The sequence below is a fragment of the Garra rufa genome, chromosome 23, assembly GCF_049309525.1.
Source record: "Garra rufa chromosome 23, GarRuf1.0, whole genome shotgun sequence".
In the NCBI taxonomy this organism is placed as follows: domain Eukaryota; kingdom Metazoa; phylum Chordata; class Actinopteri; order Cypriniformes; family Cyprinidae; genus Garra; species Garra rufa.
In genome coordinates this window covers 23,334,392-23,349,068 of record NC_133383.1, presented here as the reverse complement: position 1 = coordinate 23,349,068, position 14,677 = coordinate 23,334,392, and positions in this window count along the sequence as shown.

The window sequence follows — 14,677 nt, the reverse complement described above, 5'->3', positions numbered from 1 at the left end:
TGGTTGAGACTGATGGGGTGCTCTATCGGCGTGTGTTTCGCCCAGACGGTGGCGAGGAGGTCTTCCAGGTGTTATTGCCAGCAGTCAAGAAACACGAAGTTCTGACCCAGCTTCACCAACAGCATGGGCACCAGGGGGTGGAGCGTACATCCCAGCTCGTGCGGCAGCGATGCTACTGGTCTGGGATGTCCGCCGATATTGCCCGCTGGTGCCAGGAGTGCGAGCGGTGCCAGTGTGCTAAAGGTGTCCCCACTGCCCCTCGTAGTTTTATGGGACACTTGTTGGCTGCCCGTCCTAATGAAATTTTGGCATTGGACTTCACTGTGCTAGAGCCCTCAAGGTCCGGGCATGAGAACGTGTTGGTCATGACTGATATTTTTACAAAATACACCTTGGCAGTACCCACTAGAGACCAACGGGCAGAGACTGTAGCTCAGGTTCTGGTGGTAGAGTGGTTTTGTAAATTTGGCGTGCCAGGTCGTATCCACTCTGACCAAGGCCGTAATTTTGAATCCACTCTCATCCAGCAACTTTGCAGTTTGTATGGAGTCGAGAAGTCACGGACCACCCCATATCACCCGGCCGGAAACGGTCAATGCGAACGCTTCAATAGGACGTTGCATGACTTGTTGCGCACTTTGCCGCTTGCTAAAAAGGGTGATTGGCCGTTCTGTCTCCCCCAGGCACTGTTCGCCTATAACACTACCCCTCATCAGTCAACTGGGGAATCTCCGCATTTTTTAATGTTTGGGCAGGAGCCCAGACTTCCTGTTGATTTCCTGTTGGGCAGGGTTCAAGAGCCATTGGCTGGCAGTGTTCATAGGTGGATTCTGGAGCAGCAGGGTCGGTTGCAAGTTGCTTTCGAGGGTGCCCGTGAACGGTTGGGTGCCGCAGCCGATAGGCGAAAGGCCCGGCATGACCTGCAGGTAAAGGAAGCACCACTGAAGGAGGGTCAGCTGGTATACCTCCGCGAGTATAGCGTGAGGGGTAGACACAAAATCCAGGACCTGTGGAGCTCAGTGGTGTACCAGGTCTTGAGGGCGCCTAAGGAGAGTGGGCCGGTTTACACCATCGCACCCACCACAGACTTGGGTAAAGTAAAGCATGTGCACCGATCTCTGCTGAAGGCTTTGATTGGCCAGGATCCACCTCCTGAGTTGCCTGACCCTTTGGTCATTGAGTCTCTGCAACCTCTAGAAGAGGAGCATGATGAGGAGGAGGATTTGTTTGTCCTGGTGCCAGAGACACCACAAGATAGAGGTAGGTTGCGGCCACAGGATGCTGTTGTTTCTTCTGTCCCTCAGACATCTGGTGGTGCGCTATCTGTAGAAGCCTGTAGAGTAACAGATGGTCCTGAGGTGGAAGTGGGCTTGCTGCCAGTTGCATTGCCTCCCAATTCATTGGAGGTTGTTGAGAGTGTAGTGAGAAGAACTGGGAGGAGAACTGCAGGTCACCACTCTAACATGCACCACCTCCCTCGAGCAGTAGGTGCTGGTTCAGTGTCTAGCATAATTGGAAGTACAGTTGGTACCCTGTTTCGGCCTTGGAACTGAGTTTTGGGTGGGCTGCCATTTAGATCACCGTCGGGGCGACGTTGCAGAAACTGGGGGTGGAATGTAATGAAATTAGGTGACTGACAGCCGGATTTGCCTATCAGCGATCAGTATCCTCAATATAAAGTCTGATTGGTTGCTGCCCGGGGTGCGTCACGTCCGATTTTCCCCTTTGTGCCCGTGTTTACGGTGGTCACAGGTAAGCGCGTTCTGCTGTAACAGGCTGTACTTTTAAAACTAGTTGGTCTTTTAAAGCGTTTCTTTTGTAGATTTATAGTGTCGTTTTGTCCGGCCGTTGGTGTGTTTTTGGCGCTGCTCTAGTGGATTTAGTGACTGTTCACCCCTCAGGTATGTGTATATGCATCTGTATAATCTCATTGTGTTAGCGTTGATGTGCTGTTAACACTGCTGCATGCTGACTAGGTATGATTTCCTGTACCCCATTGTGCTATCGGTGGGCTGATTAATAGACCTGTGCCTGTACATTTTCTGTTTGGTGTGATACCTTGACGGTAAGTGTTTTAAATCTAATTATAATTCGTGTAGGAAAAGTATTATGATTAGTAACGTTTCTCGTTGTTTTTTTATAGGATTCTCCCTCTCGTTCTCTCGTTTCATCTAGTTTTTTATATTGTATGTACTGTTGCTTCGCGCTGCAAACGTTCTTACAATCCTACGGTCCTCCTGTGCGTACTGTTGTGCAGACGCCGCCATCACCGTTAATGAAAGGGGACTGTTCGTCTGGGTTTTTTTACGGTGCTTAGTGCCCTCTTTGTGTGTGCGACTGTGTGTCAGCATGGAGAATACGACGATCTCAGTTTGAGAGAATAACTCCTCTTTCTTTTGTGACTTACGTTTTTCTTTTGTTTATACTGTTGTAATTGTTTTTGTTTTAATATATATATATATATATATATATATATATATATATATATACACACGAATATATCGTTTATGCTGTTTTGTTTGTATGTTATTTTTCCTTTATTAATGCAACTTGATTTGTATACTAGTTACATCTGCCTCCAAGTTGCTTTGTAATTTCATTTCAATTTATTTGATTCTTCTAAACGTTTTCTTTCAGTTTGTAGTAGTATTTCTACTCATTTTTGTCTGGAGTTGCTTTAACAGTTATCATTTGTTTCTATTGTATGTTGAGTTAAATATTTAATTGTGATTGTTATAGTTTATTCATTTATTTTTGGTTTATTGCAGGAGCTGGGGTCCCACGGGTGAATGGATCTTCCTCCTTATGGTGGTGGTTCTTCTTTATTGCGTGCTGTGTACCACTTCGAGTGTGTGGTAGTGTGATCTGAGTGCACCTTGGTGTGTGTGTGCGTGGAAGTGTGCTCTTGTAAAACCAGACTCCATTTTGTTTCCTGCCGTTGGGAGCCTCAGCCCTGCTGGTATTTATTTCATTTTTGTTTTCATATTTAAAGCTGATTTGGTGTTATTACCCACATTCATTATTTTTGTAATTTCCTTTCATTTAAAGTGAAATCTCCTGCTGTTCCGCTGACGTTTTATTGTCTATTTCAAAACATTCTTGTATTAATAAAAGTTTGTATTTTTATACTGCACCCACGTCTTCTGTTCACTTATATGAGGGAAACGAACCTGTGTGCTTAATTTACTTCATTGTTGGGTTTTGAGTATTGTTCCCTAGAATTAATTCCTAGGGTGGCGTAGTCGGACTTCTTTACTGGTAAAAGGTTAGTTTTCAAATTGTACCGCTCCGTCACATTTTGGCGTAGTCGGCAGGATCTCGCCATAGTTCAGGGTGAGCTTGTGTATAATTTCTTTCCTTCCTGTAGACATGGGAAGGGTGTTTTGATTTAATTGTGCATGGTATTGTATGTTGTGTTTTTCTTTTAAAGGCAGAGCAGCACTGTAGGTCATTTGTGGGCGAGTCTCTGATTTGGGGCCAATCTACAATTGGTAAGTGATTTTATGGGAAGAGGAGCTCTTTGCATCTTTTATAAAATGTCAAATTCGGAAACCCCTGGGCGTGACTTTTAAATTGTTGCACCAGAGGTAGGTACCAGGTAGTTGTTGCATCGAGTTGAAATTTATTTTTAGTGTCGCTCACTAGTTGACTGTTGGCGGTCCATAGGTGGAAACGGGAAGGAATTCCGAGGGGGGCCTGGTATCAAAGTTTGTTCTCCTCGTTCCTGCAGTGTAGTGTAAGGGAGAATGTCGTCAAAGACCCATGGTGCCCTGGTAGAGAGGCCCGTCAAGGGAACTGTCGAAATTGCAGTTGGATCAGCTCTTGGGAACTGGTGGCTGGGTCATAGACCAGGAAGGGTAACTATACCCCCTTGTGTTGTGGTTCTTAATCGTGGAATCAGTCCTTCTGTAATAAACCCTATGATTTTTAAATGTATGCGACCTGGCTATTTTGCCAGGAAGTGCAACGAGGAGGTTTCCACCTTATCCTATGTTTTGTAAGGTTCCTCCTATGATTTGAAGTAAGCAGTCTTTTTGCATGCCAGTTGTCTGAAAGCTAGTGCCCACTAAGCAGGGCAGCTACAGCTTAGTTGTATTGAATGGCAGCGCAAGTCATTTTTAGGGTTTTAGTGCAGCATTGTTAACATTGTTGTACCTTTTTCCTTTTTAAGTTAGCCTCTGAATTGCAGGCATTGAATTTTGTAGTGAGTGTCCCAACATTGTCATAAGGTGTGTTCCCAGTTTTGTTGTTGTAGCCGCAACTTTCCATTAGGGCATGCGGTTGTAATGTATGGCAGATTGTAGTTGGCATTTTCAATTAGTAACAGTAAATTTGTTCGTGCAGATCCAGCATGACATGCTTTTTGAGCCTCCTAAATCTGGCCTTCCATTGGGGATGATGACCTCACCGTCATTGGTGTGGGTAAGTTTGGGGAATTTCTAATACCAGTGAATGTAGGAATCACTGTGGTGCAGAATTCATGCTTGCAGTCAATGTAAGTGGCATTAACGTTGCTAGTTTACTTTAAGGGCTCCTGAACAGTTAGACCAATAGTTGGTCAGTACTGAAATGTCTACGGCTCGCTAAGGGCAGTAGGGGAGGTAGGAAAAAGGTACCATGTCACCCTCTGGTGTAATATCCAGTGCTGTCAGTTTTCTTTTGGCCTTGGAATGAGTTCTGAGGTTTGTTCACCGTCGGGGCGACGATGCCTGATGTGGGGGTGGAATGTAGTAGAGTGAGGTATAGCCCCAGAATGATTGGCTGGTGTTACTCAAATTAGTTAACCAATCAGTGGTTGTATCTCATTTTGATTGGTCATTTGTGTACATTTCATGAGCCAATTGGTGCCCATGTTGTGAATATAAAAGAGGGGAGTGTTTGGCTGCTCGGGATGCATCATCCTGGGTACCGCCCCTTTGTGACATGTGGTGCTTTGAGGGCTAGCAGTTGGGTCATCCTCCTGAATGTTGTGCACCAGCCGTTGGCTAGTTTTCAGGTTAGTCTCAGTTTTAGAAAAAAGGCCTTTTTATCTGTTAAATGGAGACTTATTACCATAGTTGTTTTTAGTCATGGACGTGCAAGTAGCTGTAATCCGGTGTGGTGAGCGACCATGTGCATTGCAGCATTTTGCAGTTCTCTCGGTATGTATGACAAGTTAATTTGTTTTAACAATAGTTTCTATGAGTAACCTTTTCTGTTTAATGTCTGGCAGGTTTGATTGCACGTCCAGGGGTTTCCAATGATCTTAATTGAAGCCTAACAAACATCAAGCAACGTGACTGAACTGCTGCTCTGTTTTGTCCTTATTGTCAGTTTTAAAAGTGTTGTCTGGAACTCAACTTGGTCCATTTATTATTTTTTGTTTTGTCTTTATTTTGTGGGTGAACATTGGCCCAGGATTGCGCTGTCTGCGCACAAGTTAGCTGGTAGGCTAAGGTTCTGTACCCTGGCTCTTTTCGGCCATGTTTCCCTCCTTGATGCCAGTGGCTGTGTTTGTTTGTGTTTTGCTGTGTTATGTAAATTGAGTTGATTTCTGTATTGGTTTTGTGTGGGACTTAGGTCTTCAATGTGAGAGGGGTTGGCCATGGTAATCTGTACCGGTGTGTCCACATTAAGTGCTGTTTAACATTTTTCGTTTGGGCTTTTCACAAGTGTGTATGGTTGAGTGTGGGGTAGAAGTCTTAGGTCTCTGCCAGCCACCTCTCTCTCTTTAATTTACTATTGTATTGTATTTGTATGTTATTGGTATTGTGTGATCTGAGTTGAGACGTTGTGTGACATTTGTATTGATTCTCTTTTTATTGTATGTTTAAATAAAGTGATTTGTTTATATTTGTGTTTACCTCTCAATGCTCACCCTGCCTTTGGCAACGAACCTGTGTGCCCTTGCATAGGGTTGTTATTCCCGGTGTGTGCCGGGTGGCGTAGTCGACAAATAGTTAAATAGCTTTTCTGTTGGTAAGCTCTGTACACCTGACCCCCTTATGCCACACTATCTAAACATACAATAGCTGATCAAAAGTTCAGAGAACTTGCATTATAGCACTCCTGACTTGACAGACAGCTCTCATTAAACCAGTGAAGTGAAAATGAAACCCATATCACTTTAAACCAGTTTTTCTTAAAATTCCATTCCTGAAAATAGCTATCAGCCAATTTAAAGGTGCCATAGAATGCATTGATACATTGTTCTTTGATATCTACATAGAAGGTATATGGCATAGGAAAGGGAAAAAATTCTCCAAAAACGGTTTTACAGGTCCATTTACAACCCTAGGGTTTGTACCTAGAATGAAATGGTCTGTTATTACCTTATTTGGAAGGTTCATAAATAATAATGATCGCACATGCTCTGTGTAAGATTATACTACAGCGGCAGTACTTACCACATATTTTACATGTTTAGATGCTTGTTAGCTCAGGATCTGTAAATCATTTACCATCAACCACACAGCCAACTACACTGTAAAAAATGACCGTGAATTTAACAGTAAAAAACTGTAAAAATGCTACGGTAAAAACCTGTGAAATGGTTAACGGTAAGTTCCCCTTCTATGTACACGGTGAAAAACTGTGTTGGACATTGCATGTAATTTTACGGCAGTATACCGTTTTTTGAAGTGAAAAAGAAGGTAAAATTTACAGTGAATAACCGTAAACTGACATTCCCAGAATTCCCTGTGTTTCATTTTTTTTTTATTCGATGTTTTTTGTGGAAATAACTTTTTCTTCTTAGATTTTTCTTGGCAGTTTTGTACATTGGGGTTATATGTTACATATGATGCTGTTAAATTAATGTTTTTTGCATTAAATCAGTTTTATGTGTGTTACCATGATGGTGTTTAGTGTTTGTGTGAATGAGACTGTGCACCTTCTATATATGCTGTTATTTAAAATCTCCTTGTAATGGGCTTTGGTTGATCATGTGATGTTGTCATCACCACCTGCTTTTGATGGTTATCAGTATATTGCAAAGGTACAAAACAGATTTCAGTACTTCAAAAGGTTGGTACATCACCATTATATCAAGAAAAAAAAAATCAGAAATTACGGTATTTACCTGTATATTTAAGTGAAAACCGTAAAATGTAAAACATTGCTACCGTATTTTTTACAGTAAAACTCTGGTAACCACAGCTGCCAGGGTTTTCCCGTAAATTTTACGGCTTTTTTTTTTTTACAGTGTATCCTTACTCTGCTCATGTGGTAAGTGAAATCTTATGTACTGCAATGTAACAGACTACCGCTAGCATTAAGCTAACCATGTCCCTTCAGTGGCTCGCCTTGTTTTTCTTGCATTTCTGAGTACAGACACCAACCCGTCCCTACACTTAACATCTCCTGCACAACCTGGAACATAACATTTATTTCCGTGATCTGCCATTTTCGCTATTGTCCTCGCTTTGTTTTTTCACAGTAGCCTAGTAACTATTAATGATCGCAACGCTTACGTAATAGTCGCTGTTATGTTGGAATTTACCTATTTTTCAGTGGTCTTTTGCAAACACCAGATTTATATAAGGAGGAGGAAACTATGGTGTTTGAGACTCACGGTATGTCATGTCCATGTACACAACTGTTATTATTCAACAGTGCCAAGGTAAATACAGTTTTCCCATTCTATGGCACCTTTAAGATAGCCATAACTTTTGTTACTTTCAAGCTATGAATAAAAAAAACAGTTTTGGATAGGGCTTTCATATGGTATCAAAAATGGTAAAATTTGTTGGGTTTTCCTAGATCGCATCACAAATGTCTTTTGTTATCTACTATAAAACATAACAAACATACAAAAACACATTTGATAAATGTAAGACATTTGTTGTTTCTTAAAAATACATAAATAAATAATTCCAAATAAAATGGAAATGCATACATACATGCATGCATAAATAAATAAATAAACAAATAGCTCCAAGTACCCTTATCTCTGGCAACGTTCAATGGCACCGTTTAGGCGGTTCAATCAGAGCTGCCTGTTAACCAGCATAAACAAGGTCATTGATCAGAGCCTGCAAATCACGTGGACTTGCCAGTAAATGCCCCACACAAACAGAGGCATCGTAACACACAAGCAGGGCAGATGGTCTTTTCAGCTGCCATTACACAGAGCCACCGGTCATTCCATCAGGGAAAGGTCAGTTTCTGTTAAAACACTGCAGACAATTATTTGTAATAGGTCAGCTGACCCGTAATGTCCTTCACACCGACAGACTGTTTCTTTCAAATCATTCTTCAACTTTAAAAATAACTAGCCCACTGTCAGGTGGCTCTAATGTAGTTTTCAAAAGGCTGCTTTTTTAACTTATTTGCTCACAAAACCGCATGACGGATGGTTTGGTGTTTTTTTGTGTTTTTTTTTGGATGCAGATTTGTTGCTTTGTGAGACAGCACTGAAGTCATTCAGTGAGAACACGCTAGCTGGAATAAAAGGACTCCATCTGCCAAGCGAACAAGCACGGCACCCCACCTCCCCTCCATTCTCTTCCTCCCCCCTACCCTGCTCAAACACAGGGGATATAGAGTCGACAGCCTCAAAAAAAAAAAAAAAAAAAACCTCTGCAGCTGCCGTTACCATGGAAACAAGACCGTCAGCCGAGCCCTCCCACCAACACAGGGATTTTGAGCATCCAAAACCGACATTTTGAGACCCTAAGAGAAGGGAGAGAGTGTGGCTGTCTTTCTCTTCATCTTGTCATGAGATTTGAAAGAGAATGATGAAATGTGAAAGGAAATGTGAAACATAAATCAACAGGAATCCAATGTGTCAGAATCAAATACTGACATGTAGAAAATCACCACAGATTGTAGCTAAAACATGAAATTCCTTCCTTTAGGCATTCAGCAGATTGCAAGGAGTGTAAAAGGTTCATGAAGTCTTCTAAGAAAAGCAGTGTTTCATTGCCCCACTAATGCTTACCAAAAGGATGCAACATGACATCAGCTTTTCCCACTAAACCCCCACCAGCATCTTCTTTTCTCTCTCACTGTTCTCAAATACCTTCATTTTTCTCCTATACAGTTTCTTTCAAAGGCTGTCTATATTTATAGATTCTTGTCAGTGGAGTGGTCCTTGTCCTATATAATATTCATAGACCGCAGAGGCTCCGCAGAGGCTCCGCAGAGCGTGGGTTCATAAAACCGGTCTGTCCCCCACTTCCATCCACCGTGGCCGTTTCCATAGCAACCTCGCATTCCGAAATTCTGCGTGCCAGTCTGCATTTCACTACCGCAGGCGTCTAGCCCGACCTTAACCCACCTGTGCAGCAGCTGCGAGCATTTTGCAGGTCAGTGGAGTAGGAAATGTACTGAATATAATCGTACGCAGCCCAGTAAGTCTATCATCCGTTCAGTGTATCGTCTTGCTTTTAGCTCTGTGCCAAAACTATCATGTTTAAAGCTGCACACAGTGTGGCGTCAGTGTAAGAAGATTACTGTCGGTCTGCACCATCCCCCTTTGCTCCTTCTGTTCTTATTCCTTCTGAATCTCTCCTCCCTGCTTTTATTTTAATTCTTTTGTTCGTTTTTTTTTTTTTTTTTTTTTTTTCTAGTTGGTATCAAAGTATGTATGATGGCACACATGGAGAGATGCCTGCAGCAAGTACACACAATCACACACATGCACACACAGGCTGGGGGAGAGGAACCTCATCATGAACAAGGAGCAAGGTAACTATGGCAACAGACAAAGAAGGGATGACATTTTGTAGGGTGAACAGTGGAAGGAAATGGCTTGCAATAAGAGGATAATGTTATTTTTACTCTGTGTCAATTAAAATGAGGATGTGAATGTCAACTGATCCTTTTCAATTAAATCTCTAATGGTGTATACAAATCAATTGTAACAATTTACCATAATGTTCTATTAGTTTGCAATATACATATATATAGATCCATACACACACACACACACACACACACACACACACACACACACACACACACACATATATATATATATATATATATAAAATATCAAAGTTCAGATAATATAATACTTTTAATATAATATAGTACAATTTGTTATATTACAACACACACACACACACACACACACACACACACACACACACAATATTTATACAATAAAAATACATACAATATTTGTATAACAACAACAATAATAATAATAATAATAATAATAATAATTATTATTATTATTATTATTTCATTTATTTTGTTAACATTTACTAATTTGTTGTATTACAACACACAAATATTATATATAGAATATTTGTCTAAACATACTACTACTACTACTTATTAGGGATGCAACAATACAGTTAGTCCACGGTTCAATACGTATCTCGGTTTTTAACCACGGTTTTAGGTTCGGTTCGGTTCTGATATCTTGCCACTTCAGTGTGGGTTTTTTTGGAACAAATTAACAAAATACTCCTGTAAACCTCTGCACACTAGATAGAGTGTGGTTGTATGTGTCTGCTTAATTTTTCTTTTGAGAGAGGTATAATTTTTTTATACTTTTACGCAAAATAGAATGGGTTTCATTCATACTGGATGCCAGAGGGCGCCCTTGTGCAAAAACAAAACAAAACACATCAAAGAAGTAGCGCTAATAACGCTCCGTTCCAGCTTCTCTAATATGGATAAAAGCATCGCTATTGCTGTAACTTATTAAAAACAAGATATAACGGTAAACGTTTTGAATGATGAAATCTAAGGACAATAAACACTCGTCTGCAATAATATATGGTTTATCTGTGTTCTTCAAGCCATCTCGGGTATTTTCATAAGCCATTGCTTGACATACATTGAATATGAGTATAGAATTTATCGTCTGCCTCATTCTGTGATGAGAATCCACATCAGATCACAACATAAGGAAGTTATTTCAAACACTCGACTGATGTTGTGAATTAAAAACAAGTTATAATGTTTTGTAACTTGTTTTTATAACTTTTGTTGGACAACAGGTTTAGAAAGGCTTATCATTGCATGTCTTTAGAATGGAAGATGCTCTGCGTGTTGCGTTATTTTTTTCAAATATAAGAGGGGAAGCGTTTTCTCATGATTTTAGCACATGAAATCGTGGGCAAACATACAGCAAATTCCAAGAGAAATAAAAGGAAGGAATTCATTTAGATGCAAAACCGAAAAACCGCAATTCACAAGCGCGTATTGAACCGTAGATGTCGTACCGAACGGTTCGATATTATATTGAGTATTGTGACATCCCTACTACTTATAATAATAACAATAATAATAGTAACAATTATTATATTTATTTTGTTACTATTTACTCATTTGTTATATTACAACACACACACGTACATATAAATATTATAAAATGTTTGTCTATAATAGTAATAATAATAATAATATTAATATGTATTTTTATCAGTAGTATTAATAGTATGATTTATTATATTATGATTTATTTGAGATAATTTATTAGGGCCCGAGCACCGATGGTGTGAGGACCCTATTGAATCTGCTCCGTTTATTATTATTATTATTATTATTATTCTTCTTCTTCTCCAAAGTGAATCGCATTTTAAAGGACCTAAACATTCCCGAAAACTCACAAAACTTTGCACACACATCAAACCTGGCGAAAATTTACGTCTGATTTGGGTTTCAGAAGTGGGTGTGGCAAAATGGCTCGACAGCGCCACCTTTAGACGTTCAGCGGTGTGCGCTTTCAGCTGTGATTCACGTACATGCACGGAAATCGGTACACACATGTAACACACCAAAACCTACAAAAAAGCCTCTTGGAGCAAAATCCGGAACCCAACAGGAAGTCGGTTAATATTAATATTCTCAACAAAATTTGTGTCATTTTTGCCTTTTTCAGGTGTCGTACTTGAACGAACTCCTCCTACAGATTTATTCGGATCAACGCCAAATTTGCTGAGTCTAGTCTAAAGCCCTTTGTGACGTTAAATTGTGAAGATCTAGAGTTTTCATCGGAGGGCGTGTCCGTGGCGGCCTCGCAAATTTCGATGTTTCGCCATGAAAAAGGAAGTTGCTATAACTCAGGCATACAATGTCCTATCTGTCCCAAACTTCACATGTGTGATAACACTCCTGACCTGAAGACATCTACATGCCCATATTCAGTTATAGTCATAGCGCCACCTGCAGGCAACAGGAAGTGTCATGCTGTACTCTACAACCAACTCCTCCTAGAGATTTATTCAGATCAACACCAAAATCGGTCAGTCTAATATAAAGGCCTTAGCGATGTTAAATTGTGAAGATCTTGAGTTTTCGGTAAAGGGCGTGTCCGTGGCAGCCTGACAAATTTCGAGGTCTCGCCATGGATATAAAACTTGTTATAACTCAGCCATAAAATGTCCGATTTGCCTCAAACTTCACCTATTTGATAAGAGTCCTGGCCTGAACACATCTGAAGGCCAATATTCTATTATAATCACAGCGCCACCTGTTGGCAACAGGAAATGACTTGTATCAAACTCCTCCTAGAGATTTAATGATATCAACATTATATTTGGTCAGTCTGATCTAGAGGCCTTAGAGATGTTAAATTGCGAAGATCTTGAGTTTTCGTTAAAGGGCGTGTCTGTGGCGGCGTGACAAAGTTTGATGTTTCGCCATGGACATAGAAGTTGTTATAACTCAGCCATAAAATGTCCGATCTGCCTCAAACTTCACAGGTTTGGTAAGAGTCCTGGCCTGAAGACACCTAAAGGCCAATATTCAGATATTATCATAGCGCCACCTGTTGGCAGCAAGATATATCATATCTTTCACTAACTCAAACATACCAAGGTCAATCTGCACCAAACTTCATATGTTTGATGAAAGTGGTGGCCTGAACACATCTACATGCCAATAATCAGTTATATGCATAGCGCCACCAGCTGGCAGCAGGAAATTTGGCACATTTAAGTGACTTTGACATATTTCTCCTATTTTTACTGTATTAAAAGCATACTACCCACCATTTGCTGTGTTCCTAAAGCCACCGGTCGGCGGTGAGCCCGTGTGCGAGGGCCCGTTCATCGCTGCTTGCAGCTTTAATTTAGTTTACATTTACTAATTTGTTATATTACAACACACAACACGTACAAACAAATATCATAAAAATGTCTATAATAATAATGTTTATTATTATTATTATTATTATTATTATATTATAAGATTAATTTTTGATAATTTATTTTGTTATAATTTAACATAACGGTAACACTTTATTTTAAGGATCAGGAATTAGACAGTAATTAATGACTAATAACTGCATTTGTAAATGACTAGTTATGGACTTGTATGCCATAACAAGCTATTTATAAGGTCTTTATTGGCTGTTGTCTTATGTTTGTTTTATAGACCCTTTATACTTGTTTCTGTGGTAACAGTGTACTAATTAGCTAAACATAAAACAATTGCTTGTATTGTGTGAATTACACATATTATAAGTTCTCAATACACTATGTGAATGTGTAGCTTATGAAATAAATATAGAATAGGAATTTCATCAGACATTTAAATTAGCTATCATTTTGTTACACAAAAGCAGTCTTCTAGCATTTGTTCCATACTAATAAATGATTAATAAACAAAATATTCTTGTCTAATTCCTGATCCTTAAAATAAAGTGTTACCAAGTAATTTGTTATATTACAACACACATAATTTATATATAAATATATTAATTATTGATATGAAATTAATTTTGTTAACATTTTGTTTAATTATTTTTACTTATTTCTACATATTTTATAAGGTGTATACATTAGATTTACATAATTTCTTATCTTATATGAACCAACAACGAACAATAATACCTCATTTATAAATAATATTATATAATTAATAATGTTACATTACATTAATAATGTAATTATATATATATATATATAAACAATTAATTTATTTTTTTAATATTTATTAATTTGTTAAACACACGTACAAATATTATATCTAAAAAATTTGTCTATAAAAATAATAGCAATAATAATTTGTAGTAGTAGTATGATTTATTTTACATCATTTTTTGGTTAACATTTAACATGTAAAAAAGTCTATAATAATAATAATAATAATAATAATAATAATAATGTTTATTATTATAATTAATTATTATTGATTATAATATGATATATTTTAGATCATTTATTTTGTTAACATTTACTAATTTGTTATATTACAACACATATTATATACAAATATTACAAACACATACAAATATTATATCTAAAATATTATACATTAAGATTTGTCTATAATAATAATAATAATAATAATATTTGTTGTTATTATTATTATTATATGATTTATTTTAGATAATTGATTTTGTTATCATTTAACATAACTGATTTGTTATATTACAACACACACACACACACACACACACACACACACACACACACACACACACACATGTTTGTTTTTGTGAATTGTGGGGACATTCCATAGACGTAATGGTTTTTATACTGTACAAACCGTACTTTCTATCACCCTACACCTTCCCTACACCTAAACCTAGCCCTCACAGGAGACTGTGCATATCTTTACATTCTCAAAAAAACGTATTCTGTATGATTTATAAGGCTTTTGAAAAGTGGGGACATGGGCAATGTCCTCATAAGTCACCCTCTCCTTGTAATACCTATGTCATACCCATGTTATTACACACATTTGTGTCCTGATATGTCACAAAAACATGCCCACACACACACACCATTTATAC